This window comes from Aplidium turbinatum, chromosome 16, assembly GCF_918807975.1.
Source record: "Aplidium turbinatum chromosome 16, kaAplTurb1.1, whole genome shotgun sequence".
In the NCBI taxonomy this organism is placed as follows: Eukaryota; Metazoa; Chordata; class Ascidiacea; order Aplousobranchia; family Polyclinidae; genus Aplidium; species Aplidium turbinatum.
The window spans coordinates 20119344-20138418 of NC_137487.1; positions in this window are offsets into that span (position 1 = coordinate 20119344).

Consider the following 19075-nt stretch of genomic DNA (forward strand, 5'->3'; position numbering starts at 1 on the left):
GTGGCCATGGCTACTGCTTCCCCAAAGCAACAAAAAGCTTTTATATCATTAGGAGACAGCAAAAAGTTAAAAAATCTCAGAAAATGTCAGTCAAGCACTAGCAGTAGCTGTAATCAAAATCTGCAAAATGTGACAAATCAGGCCGCATCTCCAGGTGGCCATGTTAGTTAGAAGAAAAATATTTTTCGTCAAGTCAAACATGTAACTTAGTTAGAGCCAAACTGAAGGAGCCTGTTGGTACTTTGAATAATTCCTCAGCTGTTACAACTAAAACCATCTTCTTTGATGCGAGGTAGGTCTTCTTAAACCATAAAGGCAAGTGTTGCAATGTCAGGTCAGTTGAGATTTATCTTGTATGGTGATGGTTGTATATATATGGTGATGGTTGTATATATATGGTGATTGGTGATGGTTGTATATAGCCTACAGTACATGGTAGTTGCATTTTTAAAATCGAAGAATCAACTTGATTCAGATTGCTACCGATACAATTTGTAGCCATTTTATATAGCAGTCAATTTGTAGTCATTTTATAAACTATTTTTAAGTCGGGCAATAACATTTGTCTATTGTTGCAATCTTACTTGGATCAAATGAAATCAAATATTGCTTCAAGTTTTATGCTACGGAAAGAACACCGTAGGCTATACACCTTGCTACATGTTATAAATATTGAACAAGCTAAGTGAAACCTAATCACATTCTTTCATTAGGCCTATCATTATAATTTATATATTATAAAATTGTATAATTTATAAATTATATAATTTCATTATAATAATTTATAAAGAACCTTTCTCTTGTGGCAGTGGCCATTGGTAACGTTCAACTATGATTCAACCATAGCGACCGAGTCGCCATGGGTTCAACGCATTCCAATTTCAAGGTTGTCAATATTAACCAACAAAGCTAATTGTTTATCACAAATTTACTTTTATCTTTAAATTATCTGTTGTTGTTTATACATTGATCAGTGGCGTGGGCAGAACATTTTTATGGGTTGTGCCTTGGGGGGTTGAAAACAATTGCAGGAGACCATGATAAACTGCATTTATTTTACGGTAGAAACAAAAGAAGTCCAATGACAAGCAATGCCAGCGCAAGGCTATTCTGCACACCAGGCAAGCTTTAATTTCTGCGCTCCATAGCTCAAAATTTTACTGTAATAAGTAAACAACAAAAGTTTAATACAAAGACAGGCATGGGTGCGCCTCAATCGCCTTCGTACGGGCGTTGGATTTTTCCTCTCAATCGCGCACCAATGGGGTATGGCCTCTTCCTCTTCCTGTGAATGTGGTGCACCGCAGACCACATCATCAATGACTCTACCATCCAAGCCACTTAAGGGAGTGGAAGGTCAGCGCGTCTTAGATGATGAAACCTAAGACTGGCTGCTCTCTTAGTAGCCTTCCCGTGTAGCACGGGAACATCGTGAATCTGGGGTGGTAAAAGGATAGACCATCGGCCCCAGAAGCTCACACGACCACGACGAATAAAAGTTTTAAGCATCAAAAATGATTCAAGGTCATTAATGATTTGCTGACTAGTCTAGCCTATCCTGAACCATTGTAGAGCGTACAATCGTTTTGATGCGTTTCAGCTTTGAAAAGCTTCCCACTAAAGCATTTCGTATATTGTCTAAAAGTTTTTATTGTAAGTTACTAAAAACAATAGCACACTTTCAGGTGTCATAAATTTGGGAAATTTTGTGGTTATAACTGCTAGTTCGCAGCTCAACTCATACGAGTTGATGTGTCTGCTTGATTGCACTAATGTTTTGTACATTGCGCGAAAAAAATTGCTCATTAGCCGAAGTGGCTTTTCGTCTCTCATCAGGAGCTATTAAATTTTATAGCAAACACTTTTTACGCGAGACCGCGCATTTTTACTTTATTTACATTAATTTTTGAGATATTTAAGTCTTAAATGATGTCAAATTTTTTGAAACACCTTGTTGGCTTATGCCAATTGAGCACTTTACTGGAGGCACCTTGCTGTGCATTACGCAAAGCTCACTGCGTGCAGTTTGAGCACTTTGGAAAGGGCGGCGGTAGTACTATTTTTTGAGCTTAGATTTCACAAATGGGAAAACGTCACACGGAGGTAGCCTATGTATCTCCGTGGCCATACCCAGTGCGCCTACTGCACTGAGGAGGCCGAAAGGCCGAAACGGTGTGCACTGTTTGCAGTTATATTGTATATATTATAATGAAAATAAAATATTTGCTATGTAAAGTATAATGATTTTAATCATTCTATTTTATAGCTAACACCTTTTACGCAAAACCGCGCATTTTTACTTCATGATGCTTTCTGCATTGTATCTATAGCTAACACGATTTACAATTTGCCCTTTGATATTTCTTTTCATCGCACAACGAAACCAAACTGCTACGATCTCGAAATGAATAAAGACAAAAGTCTTTTCCAATATTAAACTCAAACAAAATTTTGTTTTAAAAACGTCCCAACGTAACAACTGAAGTTGCTCATGCTACCGAACTATCCCAACAAAGTAGCAAACGGTGAAAACTGTTTTCTAAAAACTATGCTTGCCACCAGCCAAAAACGCACCGATTATTCAAGCAGGTGGCTGCCTGGCTTGACAAAAGCCTAGTTTTGCTTTAAGAAGCCGTATACTAGGCTTATAAGTAACAAAAACAAACCTCAAGAAAGCGAGAAATTTCGATCCTAACTACTCACCTTTTTACTTCTTTAATTCGACACATATAATATGTTGGCTATAATGATTAATATACCACAGCAAAAATACATGCTCATTAAACTCAATTTACACAAAAACTAATAATAAGTTGATAGAGGATAACGTATCCAATAAAGCCATGATAAGCAATAAAATAATAAGAAAATTCAAAAACCAAGCTCAATGGGGGGAGGGAAGGGGTTAACCCCCACTCTCCACACGCCTTTGCATATGTCACTGGTATTGATACTCATTCCTTTACGTTTGTATTGTTGACTATAATTTTGCAGGCATCCAGGCCGGATAGCGACTGTCAAAACAGCGACTGTCATAATGGCGACTTCATAATAGCGACGTAATGAAGTGAGCGCCATTCCAAACAGCGATTGTATAAATGCCGACTGCATTAAAACAGCGACTGTTATGATAGCGACTTAACACTTTAAGTGCCATAAAAATGCCCCATCTGGCACCTATGTGGCATATTTTAGTAGCTGGGTTCGGGCAAACCGAACCCAGCTACTACAAGGCAGAGACCTGACTCAGCGAATGAAAAGATACGTGACAATGAACACACGAATCACTGTTGTACAGCAAAATCGAGGCCAGTATGATCTGCGGCAGTTCCTTCGAGCCCTTGCTCACAATTTAGAAATAAACGTGGCTTGATTTTTATTGCAAGACTTTTGGTTGTTTTAAAGTCCCTTTTGGTTTCAATCTTTTTCTAGACCCTGAATTTTATTGCAAGGCTTGACGACTTTCTGTTGTTTGGCTTGACTAGCCTATTTCTTTTTAAATCATGTGACTTCTATGGATAGTCCAAATAAAATGTTGTTTTAAAGTCCCCTTTGGTTTCAATCTTTCACTACGCAGTGTTTGCTTATTTGTGCGTGCATACGTGTGTAGAGAGGTGTGGGGGATGGAAGGTATGTGTGGAGGGGGTGAAAAAGTGCATGTGCGCGTAAGCCTTGGATTTAATAAAAGAAGTGAGGTCGCTGTTGTGGCAGTCGCTGTTTTTGATGAATCGCTGTCGTGTAGTCGCTCTATTGACAGTCGCTGTTTTAAATGAATCGCTGTCGTGTGGTCGCTCTATTGACAGTCGCTGTTCTGACAGTCGCTATTTGGAACCCGAGCCAATTTTGCAATGTTGTTTGTTAGTGCTAAAACTGTCACTACTCATGCATTATGTTGTCATAAACTAACAGTTTTAATTCTATAGCTGCATGGGCCTAATGTAGCCTACATTCATTTTACAGTCGTTGACTGTAGCATTTACTTTTAAAAACTATAACAGGATTCTAGCAATAAGTTTGCCCATCCTTGACTGACGAAACAGTTATGAAATCTGATCCAGCACAGAAGGAACTTGTATTGTTGACGAGGACAAAAATTGGTAAAGAAAGGAAAGTGACGCCCAGAGCACAATCACCTTCAGAACAATGCACACAAAGCATCTAATATCGAGTTACAGGCTTGAAGGCATAGCCGTACGAGACCAAACCATTTTGGGGGGGAAGAACGTGAATTTGCCCAAATCTGCACGCTTTTATAGAAATTGCCCAAATATAATGTATGCGGTGCATGATAACAGTGAAAAACTAACATGACTACGGTAGATCACCAGCTAGCTAGACCTTCAGCTACTATTTCTACACTTTTGGTAGATGTCAAATTTACAATTGATACATGAGTGGACTCAGTATTTTCCATATCCTTATCAGTGTTTGCTTCATTAGCAACCTCGGCAATTGTTGACTCTTCATCTGCTGTAAAGCTTGTGTCACTGCTGGAAACATTCTGAGCTCTTGTTGTGCCGATACTGAACGTTAACTGCCGTTGCTTTGGATCTTCATTGACTTTTATAAATTTAATGTTACTATCTTTACTGTGTATCCTTTTCAGGTGTTCTTTTTTGTAATCAGAGTAAAAACCTTTTTTTGCACACTGTACATTCTACGTTATATCTGTACGATCTTTTCTAGAATCCATTGCTTATCTTAAAAATAACTTATCTGTGTTAAAACACCTCATTCAGTATGCATTCAAGTGCTTTAATTAATTTTCCATTGTATAATATCTATTCCAATGAGGTAATATCAAAATTAAGATAGGCATACACATCCAGATATAACGTTTTAGGTATGTTGCTCTCATAGTCAAATTTCTGCAGTATTGCAGGCGCTTGCTAACTTTTGACATCAGAAGTTCAGAACCAAGGGCTATACATCTGCAGTAAACTATAGTACGGTACATATGACCAATGCATGCCATCGTGCAGCAGTAACTGTTGAATGCGTGAGCTAAGTAAAAACTATAAAAGTATGCTCTCCACATCATCACAAGAAACACTTTCTATGCATGCAGCTTGCCAACATTATTTTGCAACCAGAAAAAGCAGGTCAAGTTAATGCAAACAACTGGATCTGTCTCCACAGAACAGAAGTCAAGGTATTAATGAAAAAAAATGTAACTGCCATATTTCACACAAGATCTTGAAAAGCAAATATTTTGCCAGCTTGCATGGCAGGTTTTGAGTTTGGAAAGCTTTGAAATAAATGAATATATTATGATTGGTTTGAGATTATATATTTCAGCAGTAGCATTTTAAATGTTGGTGAAATTAACATGACACAGTTGCATAAACACACTAAATATATATATATATTTTTTTTTTGGGACGCAACTGCATCATTTTAATTTGGGTAGTTTTATAAAAGTAACCAAACAAAGGTAAGCAACACCACAACATTAATATTACTTTTAACAAGGTATAACATTTTTTTGTTAAATGTTGTGGTGTTGCTTAGCTATGTCCGTTTATGGTTGAAAAAGTACTGTAACCTCTCCATCCGAATTGTTTTATAAAAGTATTCACCAGATTTGTATAAATTTATATTTTGTAGTTGCGCAAATCAAGATGATGCATTTATGGATATTATGAAAAAATTAAAGACTTTGTAAATTTTGATGCCGAGGCAACTGCATCATGCCAATTTGGGCAGTTTTATAAATAGACTATGATCAAATAATTTCATACCTTTTTGGTGCCCAAATCTAAACGATACAGTTATGTAGGCTAAATGGGAAAAATTAATGAATTTGTTCATTTTGGGGAAACTGCCTCACGCCAATTTGGGCAGTTGCATAAACAGACTAAGCAGTTTCATCAAATAATTTCATGTTTTCAGCTGCCCAAATCAACACGATGCATTTGTGAAAATTAATAAAATTAATTCACAGTTGTTACGGCCAATCTCTGTACAAATCAAACGTCATATAAAACCGTTCAAGTCTACTGAATATTACGTCATGGAAATTCCTAAAGCATGTGCCAAAATTGCACCATCGTTCATAAGACCTGTTTGGACCTGTTTGGGCCTGTTTAAACAGGAAATATTACATCAGCTTAAACACCTGTTGGAATGACTTCATAATTGTCTTTCATTTATTGCGTCACAGTTACTTTCTACGTGAATTTGAGATATTGATATCTATTCTGGTCATTCGTAAAATGATTGTTTGAAAGTTGGCCGCACATTTAACTGTTGGCTTAGTGCTTGCTAGCTGGACAAAAGTTCCGTCTTTTATCCAAGTAATCTGTTGTGTAGTGACAGTTTAAGTGGTGTACGCGTTGCACCCCCTCGTTTTTGGTAGCCGTGGGCTAATTTTTACAGAAATACACTGTTTGAAAAGAAGTTCAAGTGTGTGTTTCTTCGGTCATTATATGCAGACGAAAGGATCCGGGAACTTTAAGTTACAATTTTCCCACGAAGAAATTATGGTTTACCGCTGTGACCAACAGTGTAGATTCAAACGATCTGTTATAGCCTGATGCTGCAGGTTCATTTTGGCAATATCAAATTACACTAGGTTTCGGAACACAGTTCCCTAGTCATGTGCTATGACGACTGGTGTTGAAGTCAGTGAGTGGTTCTTTAAAGTGGCTCTTTGGTTTAGCTTGAGGCTGCCGGCTGTTGAGTTTCTGTGCTGTTAGTTCCTTTTGTTAGTTTTGTTACTGTATTTCTTTTTCACAATATCATTTCTTTTGCATTCTGACAAAGAAAAATAAATTGAATTGAATTGAATTGCTGTGAAGTTTTGTTGGATCAGTTCATTAGTAGATTAAGTGACGTAGTTCTTCCCTTTCGACTCGGTTGTTGATTTTAGGATTTTGTCTGCTTATGAATATGGCCTCTTTGAAACGTAATTGTACCGCGTTATTTTCTCTTGCAATAATTTTAAATTCAAAGTCTGCTTGGTATTGTTGTTGGTGATCAAATACCGAACTTTTATCCGAGCTGAGATGTTCTTTGAGGCGGGAGTAGAGTGTGCGGATCGTGCTGCCTATGTAGCTTTTTCCTGCCTATGTAGCTAACACCAAGAACTGTGTCTATAAGATCATATGCAAAAAAAATGCATTTTTGTATTTTGTTGAAAACCCCTCTCCCATTGCGTTACTTACAGGATCAGCACATGCGCCCAAGTTCGTCCAGTCACACTGCGTCCAGTCACACTGCATCCTGTCACACTGCATCCAGTCACACTACGTCCAGTCACACTGCATCCAGTCACACTGCGTCCAGTCGCACTGCGTCCAGTCACACTGCGTCCAGTCACAATACACATGACGTCATTAATGGCAGTGTCAATGTGGTGGCAGAGGACACTGCGACTCCAGACAAGTGCACAATATTCTGCTGGAACGTAGACTAAACCTGACCACGTCTTTAGGGTTGTACAATAGGGCATAGTTGTTGTTCGATGCTCAGTTATCCAGACTTGCACCAGCAGGGCTGGTGATGCGGTATCCCCAGTTGGCGAGCTGCCAATTAAAATCACCAGCATAGAGGCAGGGGCAGTGGCACCATTTACCATCACAAAGATACCCTGATTATCATGCGATGAACATAGGCTTGGAACTTGGAGCTAATCAAGGTCAAAGTGGAGTATAGACGTTTTGTTGTTGCAAGATATATTTGCAAAAAAAAATGCAAGCAATTAAATATAAAAATATCAAAGTTTAACTTAAAACTAATTTTTGCACCTTTAATATGAAAAGCGTTTTCAATGCCAATAAAAAGTTATTTGGGCTAAAGTCAAAAATTCAAACGTTTTAACTTTTAAATTCTTTTCGACCGCACCAGGCCTCGGTTAAATATGACGCGATGATTGCAGACAAACTAAAAGCGGATCAATATCTGCTACATAAAAGTTTTGTTCCAATACTTTTGAAATTTAACAGTTTTCTCCACAAAGGGAGGCCAGATTTGGAACCCCCTCATATCTCCTTTAATCACTAGAAGCACTGTAACCCCATGCGAAAGATAGAATGGTGTGGAAACACATTTGGAGGCCATCATTAGTTAGAAAGCTGAATCTTTGTGCGACGCCCTTTGCACTTTCAAACAAGAATGAAAAAATAAAACAAAACCTTGCACTCAACATAGTCTAATCAAGTAGTTTTTCAAATAATTTGCTACCCTAAGGAGTTACTGCTGCATTGAACACTTGGCTATTGACATGATTACAGCTACGATATGCACTCTGTGTTGAGATCAACCAGCAACAAATTACCGGTGATCTCGATGCACTGCAAATTGCCATCAACCACAAACGTGGATGTCACACAACGATTTATGACGTCACAATCATGTGATGTTACTTCCGGCTGATCCAGCTTTCACAGCTAAGCTGCGCAGCTGACAACACGAGTGCTGATAGCTGGAAAAAACTTCCTCTTTATACTTCTGATTAGCAATTAATGTTCTTTTCATACGATTTTGAAGTTCTGTTTCCTAAACTCTTAAAAATGCATTTTATCCCCTTACTGCCCAATTTTTTTCTTGATCCAAAATAATTTCTTATAGAGTGATACGTTTTTTATACTGCTTTAATATTATTTTGGTTTAAATTTTTGAAAACAGTTTTGCTAGTTTTTATAGACGAATTGCCATTTTTGCTATTTGGAAATAAAAACGGCAATTTTTTTCAATGAGTGGTTATTTTCGTATGCTTGCAAACAGTGAGTTCAAGCAACATCAAAACTACAATGGTTAGTTTTGAATTTTTATCCAGGGTATTCCTGGTAGTTTCGCATATTTGTAGAGCAGTGATTCCCAATTTTTTTTATTCGGGTAGGCTACCATTTAGCAGTTTCATGCAGTGTTCGTTTACCACCCATAAAATGCAGAAAATTTCAAAAATACACAATAAAAAGCAAGAAAGTATAACAAATATCAGCAGAAGGCTCTAAAACAAAAAGATTGTTAATATGAGACTAAATACAATTAAGCTGTTTAGCTATCGTATTGCTGCACTACTACTGCTACCATCAGTAGCAACATTGGCTTAACCCTTTGACCGCCACCAAAAATTTACCCTACTGTCACGCATGAGTGATCACGAGTTTGTTGGCCTTAAATACCTCATGTATGAATGCCCCCTCAATAACCTTCACATGAATGTCGAAGAGCAATTCTTTCTCTTTTCAAAAATGTAAAAAGATTATTTTATACAGTTATATTAATTCATTTTTGACCTCGCAAATTTATCTGCATTTTTTGTCATAATTTTCTCACTTCAACCTCAAATAAGAGCTAAATTTTCAGCTCTTTTGGTGTTGAAATTTAATAAAATGTTTGAAATATTATCGGCAACACTGATAAACCTGTTTCTAGCGCGACGTGACGCTCTCTCATTTGAAGCGATAGCGGAAAATCCAAGCAAAATTTTTGTCCAAGTTTGGCAGTAAAAATCTCAAAAAGTCTAAATACAAACCATACTTTTTTGATATATATTTTACTTCTCCATTGCTTTATGTTTGATTTAAAAGGTCAACGAACATCAACGGTGGCAAAACAACATAAGTATGACAAAAAATGCAGATAACTTTGCGAGATCAAAAAGTAATTAATATAACTGTATAAAATAATCTTTTTACATTTTTGAAAAGAGAAAGAATTGCTCTTCGACATTCATGTGAAGGTTATTGAGGGGGCATTCATACATGAGGTATTTAAGGCCAACAAACTCGTGATCACTCATGCGTGACGGTAGGGTAAATTTTTGGTGGCGGTCAAAGGGTTAAAAAACACAAAAATGTTGTCGAAAATATGCGCCATGCAGTGGAGAATTAGCACCGGTTCTATACACGCGTACCACAGTTTGGGAAAAACTGCTGTAGAGGCTTTGAACTACTCACGCAGGGCCAGTTGCTAATATTGACACAGTGAAGTTTCTGGTTGGGTGGACTGTCTGTTAACTAACTACAAAAGTATCTGTAGTATATATATTCCTAGTGTTCTTGTTGCTTGACATAGAGCACTTCTTGCTGTTTAGCAGTTGATAGGCTTACTGCTTCAATACAGGCTAAACAATTTGTTTTAAGGTCGATACTTTATGTAGAATCCGGTAGAGCTTCGACAGGGATTCAGAAGAACAGGATTTCCAACTAAGCTACATTAATTGTAAAAAGGAGTTAACATAAAGTGATGGCAGATGTTTTTCAACTTTAGGTAAAATAATATTTTATGGTGTTCTCCTTAATCTAGTCTATTCAAACCTAACCGAAAATTTGAAGTTAAACAAAATTAGTCGAAAACAATTTCTAATAAACTCGTCTTGCAATGATATTTGTAACTTAGAACTACTCAACCTAAAAAAGAAACTATAGATTTGAAAATTAGTCCAGAAGAAATTGTAATAAACTAATAATAAACTACAAAAACTGCAGGCCCAAACAGGTTTAAACAGGTTTGACACAAGTCTTACGAACGATGGTGCAATTTTGGCTCATGTTTTAGGAATTTCCATGACGTAAGATTCAGTAAACCTGAACGGTTTTTATATGACGTTTGATTAGGTGAACAATTGTCTGGAACATAGCGCACCCTAGTTATGACAGTCTGACATGGCATAACTAAAAAAGAATTGACGACAATTGTGAGCCAATGAATAAAAACACATGATACACAAATTGTTTGAATCACTCACGTTTAAGTTAATACGCAAATACAAAGGGCATGCAAAAGAATGAACAGCAATAAGAATAAACACGACAATACATGAAATTGGTACCATAGGTAGTAGGTACACGCAAAAAATGACGCTATATACAATGGTTGCGATAATAACCGACTGTTCTGGGCTCAGACAAGTGTCGGTCACCGCAGACAAAACCAGGCTCAAACCCTAACACTTAGGTGTTCTTTACGGGGGCGAGGCACGAAATATCCCTCAACACATAGTCTACTTTCACTTTCCCCGTACTCTCATCATAGTTGCAGACGGCAACTTTAGCTCTACGAACCACAGGCTTCCCTTTCCTAATTTGTGGAACTACCTCATGCACCCTCCCAAGTTGATACTTCCCACGTTTACCAATGTCCTGGAGAGAACCTACCACTACAAGTTGACCAGGCTCCAAATTTTCGGCCATTTTTAACCATTTTTTCCGGCCCTGAAGACCTGGCAAGTAAAAATCGATCCATTTACTCTAAAACTGCTGAGAAAGTGACAAATTGAACCGATAATCCTTTCTTAATTGGTCACGATCATGTGGTTGCCCAACAGCACAGTATGGGTCTAAGTATGGGGTCAAAAGTGAGGCAGGGGTGATGACAGTAAAATCCCTAGGGTCGTCACTCAAAGGTACCAAAGGGCGTTCGTTCACGATCCGAACGGCACTGCCTGTGTACGTAAGCAGTTCAATAAAATTGGGCTTACGAATTGAAGAGTCCAAAATGTGAAAAAAGTACTGCCGAAATCTAGCCAAGAGATCTGCCAGAGGGTTTAACAAGTCAGGACCCGAAACATTACATCATTAACACAAGTTCCTCGAAATTCAGACTTGCCATCGTAAACAATGCGCTTTTTTAATTGTGACGTAACAAAGTATGGTAAATACCATTCAAATCCCTTGACATTTCCTGCTTCACCAGTACGCTCAATGTAGCCATTTGATTTAAGATCTTTCATGGTGTCAGTAAGGAAATCACGAAGTTCAGGTTGTTTTAAAGCCTTCTTCCTTAAAGCAGCAACTCTATCTGACGCCAACACAAAATTGTTAGGTAGATCAATATCTTCCTTCAACGTAACAGGTATCTCAAATCGACCATCTTTCAACTCAATATTCGGTTCAACAAGTTCTCTAGCCAAAATGTCATTGCGAGACAATTCACAGGTTTCATTTTGCAACGTCAAATCCTGAATGACTTTATTCAGGTCTGCTGTTTCCATATCGCGAGACTCAATTTTACGCTGAAAGCCAGAGATGACATCCGACTCTGAAGACGTCTGCACTCTGCACACGTTAGCAACGCTTTCATCTAAGGGTGACTTACCACCACAAGCCAACCAGCCGAGAGGAGTGAGTAAAGCATGCGGTTCACTACGATTTTCACCGACACGCTCTTCTTTTGCACACATCAAATAAGCGTTGTCGTTGCCAATCAGTACATCTACAGTACTACAATCATTCAAATGAAACATATTCACGTCATGAAAATGACGGAAACCATTTAAATCTTGTTTATGCGGTAAAGTTTTAACATCGTCAGCCCAAGCTGGGTTAACCACCGAAGTTATATCACAAAACAGTTCATCTGTCTCTAACGACTGGATGTTGAGTTTAACAAGGTCAGCACAAGTAGCTTTCTGACCAGCCAGGGTATCCATTTTAAACGACGCTTTATCGTACGGTTTAAGATCAAGTTCACACATCAAATCACTCGAAACAAACGTCAACTGCGAACCAGGATCATGCTAACAATACACCAACTTCGATTTGCCAGTCATTGGATTCAAAACACGAGCAGCAGTAACGCGGCTAAAGGCTGCTTTAACATTTCCAATCTTAACATTACGCACAGGAACTCTGGCACGAGCATCATCTTTCCCAACCGAATCCAGAGAATCACGTGACGTCACATAAAAATCATGCAGAAAAAAATAGTGTTTCCTATCGTTGTTAGGCCCGGCATCCAGGCCGGATAGCGACTGTCAAAACAGCGACTGTCATAATGGCGACTTCATAATAGCGACGTAATGAAGTGAGCGACATTCCAAACAGCGATTGTATAAATGCCGATTGCATTAAAACAGCGACTGTTATGATAGCGACTTAACACTTTAAGTGCCATAAAAATGCCCCATCTGGCACCTATGTGGCATATTTTTGAATTTTATTTATTGTAGGCGCCAAATTTGAACACAACTAGTTTTCAATTTAGCTATAGCGAGAAGTTTTTGGATTTATATCATGCCAGTCAGCAGGTTTTGACTTGGAGGCCAAATTGGGTGGTTCTGTATGGCACCAGCTTGACAATGATTGCCTAGTCTAGTTGATCTGTGATAAAGTTTGTAAAGTATTTTTTATCATGTCAATTACCTTTTAGGGTAGTTTTAGTTTACAAGTTTACAGTTAGAATTAGTAGGCTAAGGTATTGGAAGTGCATGTGCGCGTAAGCCTTGGATTTAATAAAAGAAGTGAGGTCGCTGTTTTTGATGAATCGCTGTCGTGTAGTCGCTCTATTGACAGTCGCTGTTTTAAATGAATCACTGTCGTGTGGTCGCTCTATTGACAGTCGCTGTTCTGACAGTCGCTATTTGGAACCCGAGCCGTTAGGCCCACACTTACGACAGTTATTTGTATGAACACAATCCCTAACCATATGCTGGCGCAAACAATTCAAGCATTTGCCAGCTTTCACAATGACATCTCTCCGATCTTTAGGTGTCAAGCGCAAAAATTCTTTACAATTAGACAAAAAATGATATTCAACTTGACCACGTGACGAACAACAAATGCATGCCGGCAGGTCTTTACGTCTAGCTTCACCACCGCGCGGTGCGCCAACAACAGTCGAGTACTGCGAACTCCCTGACATCACATCATCATGGGGTTTTACGGACGTCTGCCTAACCGGACATGAAGGCAATTTTCCTTTGCCAAACTTTTTAAAATGCTGCGACTCACCAGAATCGCCCATTAGCATAATGCTAAAATCAGTCGACTTACGCGTTTCTTCTCGTACAACAAAATCGAACAAACTCTGAAAAGTAGGCTCATTAGTGCCACCATACTGATCACCTAAAAAGTCAAGATAACGCTGCTTAGCGTCAAACGGGAGTCGCTTAGCCAAATCCAAAACAAAACGTCCTTCCAATTAGTCACGCTGACCATAAGCTTGCGCGTAAAGCAAACACTGCGATAATTCATCTTTAAACTCTTTCAGATCACTGGAAGAGGTCGAAGTCAATTTGCTACCATAGCGATACTTTCTAATTTCCGGTTCGGCGAAAAGACCTCCACGAACTCCAAAACGTTGGGACAAGCGATCTAACGACATTTCTATCCTGTCTTCCTCTGACAAGCCAGGAGTGTCGGAAACCAAATTAGCAATCGTTTGCGCAGCTGTCCTAACACAAGCTGCTTGTAACAAAGTTAAACGAGTCCCCTTAAAGGGCGAAGCTGCCATTAAGGCCGTAACACGATTTTTAAAGAAGATAAATGGCATATTATTACCATCGTAACCAATCAAGGCCGCCTTATCGAAGAACGTCCTACTATTTTGGTATTCAAAAAAGCAATCCTGCTGTTGAGAACTCGATTTAGCGGGAGAAGACAAGCTATATCCCTTTAGGGGCTGAGTGGGCTCAGTCACATGCACAGCCCGATCACGATCCTCACACACGTTAAAATCAGGAGACGCGATACGCCTCTCCATAGCCGTAGGAGAGTAAAATATTTTGGGGGGGCGAACAAAATTTGCCCAAATTTTTCAAAGTTTGCCCAAATTTTATCTTTGCGTATGTATTTCAAAAGCACAAAATTACTCACAATCTCTGAGGTAGTGCATTTAATAACTCTACAGGCATCAACTTGGCCGTGTACGAAAACACAGGCAACATAACATAGGCTACAACAGCAAAACAAGGCTAACTTAACTTTAACATGCATTCATAGACCTGTCTGTGTCCCAATTAAATAAACGATCAAATTAAAGCACTCTTATGTGGCACAAAAATATATATTAAGCCTAGCTGGATTCTGCAACAATTTAAACTGACTTACAGCAATAACCGGGTAACAATTGATGAATATCCTTGACAGATTATTTGAAAATCTCCAGCCTAACTTCACTAAAAGGCCAGACAAAAAGTAGCTCAATCTCTTCAATATAAAGATAGTCTAACTCTAAAGACTCAGTATTTGTAAATTTGCATTGAAAAAAATCTAGAATGACAACCTATTTACTTATCAAACCAGTAACATTACTTAATCCATGCTACTTCAAACACTATAGCTTAAAAAGAATTTGACAGTTTATGATGCTATGCACAATTGCACATCAAACTTGCACCTTTAAACAAAACTACTTTCAATAACACAAATATTGATATCATATTACAATGAAATCATACTCAATGGTCTTACAGAACATCATTAGAATGATATTCTGATATTCTTACTTCATAATGAAGCAGCTACTCAAATTGCAAACACTGAAGAAAAGCGACTCCCAGGTGGTAACTTCAAACTTAATCCTTGCCACAAAATATTACAGACCTCATTACTAACAGCACTATTTACATTGCCTGATACACCAACTGCATGAATTGCATGACAAAACATGAACAACATAACATGTGTTTTTATATTTGATTGTTGTTGCTCTAATACTGATCATAGATAGTAGGCTAAATAGCTGAGCATATCAACCTCAGGACTAGCAAAGACAAACAGCAGTTTAAACAAAAAACTTCTTTACATAATAGAAAACAGTTAAACTGTAGCCAACACATTACATGAAACTAAATGCTGGAAAATTTACAAATTATATTCATTTACTATAATTTTTCACTTTGTGCAGGCCTATGCGGTAGTTAGTTGCCGAGATCAAATGCCCACAAAAGTGGTGTATACTGTATATGTGGCCTCACAACTGTTGATTTTTAGAGTTTATAACAAATGCTTAACTTGTTTCACCATATCTAAAAATGATGAGCTATCTTTGTAGTATTTAAGTTAAGTTTTGTGAGCATAGCATAACGCATGATAAGATTAATTTATCCAATAACTAGATAATTTTGCTCATACAACTACATTAGTACAAGAATCCAGTAGGGTTTCAAAATTCTACCAATGAAGCAATGTAAGCTAGTGTGTATAAGCTACATACTGTATATATCCTAATGAATATCTGTAATAAGCTTACCTCGGCTCGCCAAATGCATTATTTTACATTTACTTTCTTTAGATAGTGAATCGAAAGTTACATTCTGCTCAAATTTCTATACCATATACAAAAGTTTTCAAAATTGTCGATGCTACATTTACATTCAAAGAAAAATGTTAATGTATTTCATACAAAATGCAACACTATGAAGTTACTAAGCTGGTAAAATGTTGAAAACTCATGGTAAGAATTAACAAAGTGGCTATTTTTACACACTTGTTGCCATGCTTGCTTGTGAAAGGTGTTGCCAGATTTAGGATTAACTTTTCTCAAATTAGGGCAGAATTCCTTATCTGGCAATGCTATTACGACTATATTTACACTATTATAGTGTAAATATAACCACAGCCATGAATTAATTGATTCAATTAACTAGATATTTTTGCCCAAATGATTTTTACAAACAACTACATCACAGTAGTAGAATATTAAGGAAAAAACCCAAAAAACTCTCAAAAAGTTACCAGTAGGCCTACCCAGCAAGCCTTTAAATCTTATATATCTGATGCAGCCTATGTTTTAGTGAAAATCAGTGATAAACTTACATTTGTTTGCCAACTGTGCTCTTTTACAGTTACTTTTTGTAGTTTTAGAATCGAAACTTATCATTTAAATGCCGAGATTGCAATTGTTTCCAAAATCGATGATAATGCATTTTTCATTCATTGAAAAATATCAATGCATCTCATAAATTATAATAATTATATAAAGTCTATAAACTGGTGAGACTTCGAAACATCATGGTAAGATTGATTTGCCCAAATAACTTGACAGTTTTGCCCAAATTCGCGACATTTTTTTTTTCAACGGGGGAGCGACCGCCCCCCCATCTCCTACGGCTATGCGCCTCTCACAACCATCCAAATTACGTGTAGCTGGGCGATCAAAACCTAGCGGCGCAGAAAACTGTGAAGGGGGCAAAGCATTACTACTAATGGCGGCCCCGTGACCTGTACGCTCTGGGGGGGGGAGTTCAGTTGTAATTCGCAGACCTTGGCTCTACAGCATTCGGAAGACCCTTAGCCGCGGCCCCGAGACCTCCTGAAACAGCTGGAAAACGTGTGGATTGCCCTGGTCCACTCACAGGTTGAACGGGCGTTTGGAAAAGGTTATGTAACTTAAACTGCAATTGATGTTCATTTCTGGAATGCCTAGAAGAGCCCTTCTTAGAGCTACGCCGAGAGCCCACCTCTGATCGATATTCAACTAAATCTACCCCTTTACGTTGTTCAGCCCTCAACTGAGCGTCTTTGAGTGCAAACTCAGCAGCTCTCGCTTCGGCTCTCGCGGCGGCATCAGCTGCTCTCGCTTCGGCCTCAGCTCTCACGGCAGCCTCAGCTCGAATGGCCTCAGCTCTCGCGGCAGCCTCAGCAGCTCTCGCTTCGGCCTCAGCTTAAATCTGGAGCTCCTCTCGTCTTAGCTGCAGGTTAATTTGTGCCACTATCCGAGACGAAGTCCTAGACATCCTAGTGCTTACATTTGAGGCGCTATCCTCAGGATGTATGTATCCAACATATCTGAGAACATCATCTGAGAACTGAGAACAAGCATCCAACATATCTGAGAACTCACTTTCTTTTTGTTCAAAGTTATTTTTTAACGAGTTAAATTCGGGATCTATCCTATCACGAAGTTCTGCCAAGATTGCAGAGTTAAAGATTTTAGTCAAAAGAGCATGGAAATGCCGTAATTCCTCTTCTAAAGTAGATAAGTTAGATCGAAAAATTAACAGTTCCTGCTTATCACTCAAAGAACCTAGGGCTACAGAAAGTTTCCCAATTTGAGTCAAAATATCCCGTCTAAGATGCCGGGTCTCTCGAACTGACTTAGCCTCATCGTTACTGGGTCCCTCCCCAGAATGGCCTGCCCGACCGCAAAGAACATCATCAGGCTTAAAATCAGTCGAGTCTACGGCGGTCGAGTCCCTGTCGCCACCGAGTGTAGACATATTAAATGTTGGGGCTAAATTTAACAATTAAAAAATTAAGTTACACAAACACACAAAATTATTAGGCTACAGTAGTTATAAAAAACTTAACTGCAAAGACCGTAAAAATACAAAAAAGAATTTAAATGCACGATACCGTAGCTGTACGGGTATGAAGTCCTAAAGTCCACAAAACTTGCTTGGATTCTTCCACTTGAATCTACAAGCACAAATGGATTGTCTTTAATCTTCTTTCTTGCCAATGAATGTCAAAGTTATTTTTCTTCAGTACCAAACTGAGAAGAAATGTCTTTACTTTTCTTTGCTTCTGTAAGAGTGTAGACTACCAACCAACAAATCTTCTTTTATTATTTCTTGTACTTCTAAGTAGTTCTTCTGCACTAGCTGACAACAAACACGTCGTTTATTTTTATGCCTTCAAGTGCTTCTTGGCCTACCAGCTAACAAAAATCGTCTTTTATTTTTTATGGTCACAGCGGTAAAACATAATCTTTTCGTGGGAAAATTGTAACATAAAGTTCCCGGATCCGTTTGTCTGCATGTAGTGACCGAAAAAGAAACACTCCTCGAAACGTCTATTCAAAAAGTGTATTCCTGTAAAATTAGCCCGCGGCTATCGAAATTCGAGATGCAACGCCGTACACCTCTAAAAACTGTCACTACAGAACAGATTACTTGGATAAAAGACGGAGAATTTGTCCAGCTAGCAAGCACCAAGCAAACAATTAAACTTGCGACTGACTTCCAACAAACAATTTTACGAATGAATCAGAAAAATTTGTGATAACTCAAAGGCACGTCAGCAGTTCGTGTGACGCAATATTTCATGTTTAAACAGGTTTCAAACTGAAACAGGCCCAAACAGGTTTAAACAGGTTTGACACAAGTCTTACAAACGATGGTGCAAGTTTGGCTCATGTTTTAGGAATTTCCATGACGTAAGATTCAGTAGACCTGAACGGTTTTTATATGACGTTTGATTAGGTGAACAATTGTCTGGAACAAAGGTGTTCACTGAACACCCCAAGAAATCCAGAAAAAAAGAAAATTTCCATCGGTTGTCGATGTTCTTTACTTTCATGATATTCTAACATCTTGCTGCATGCTGATTGCTTTCTTTTCAATTGCAAAACTCGTCCCCTTCTAATTTTAATACTCCAACGTTTGAGGTCATTGCCTTTAATT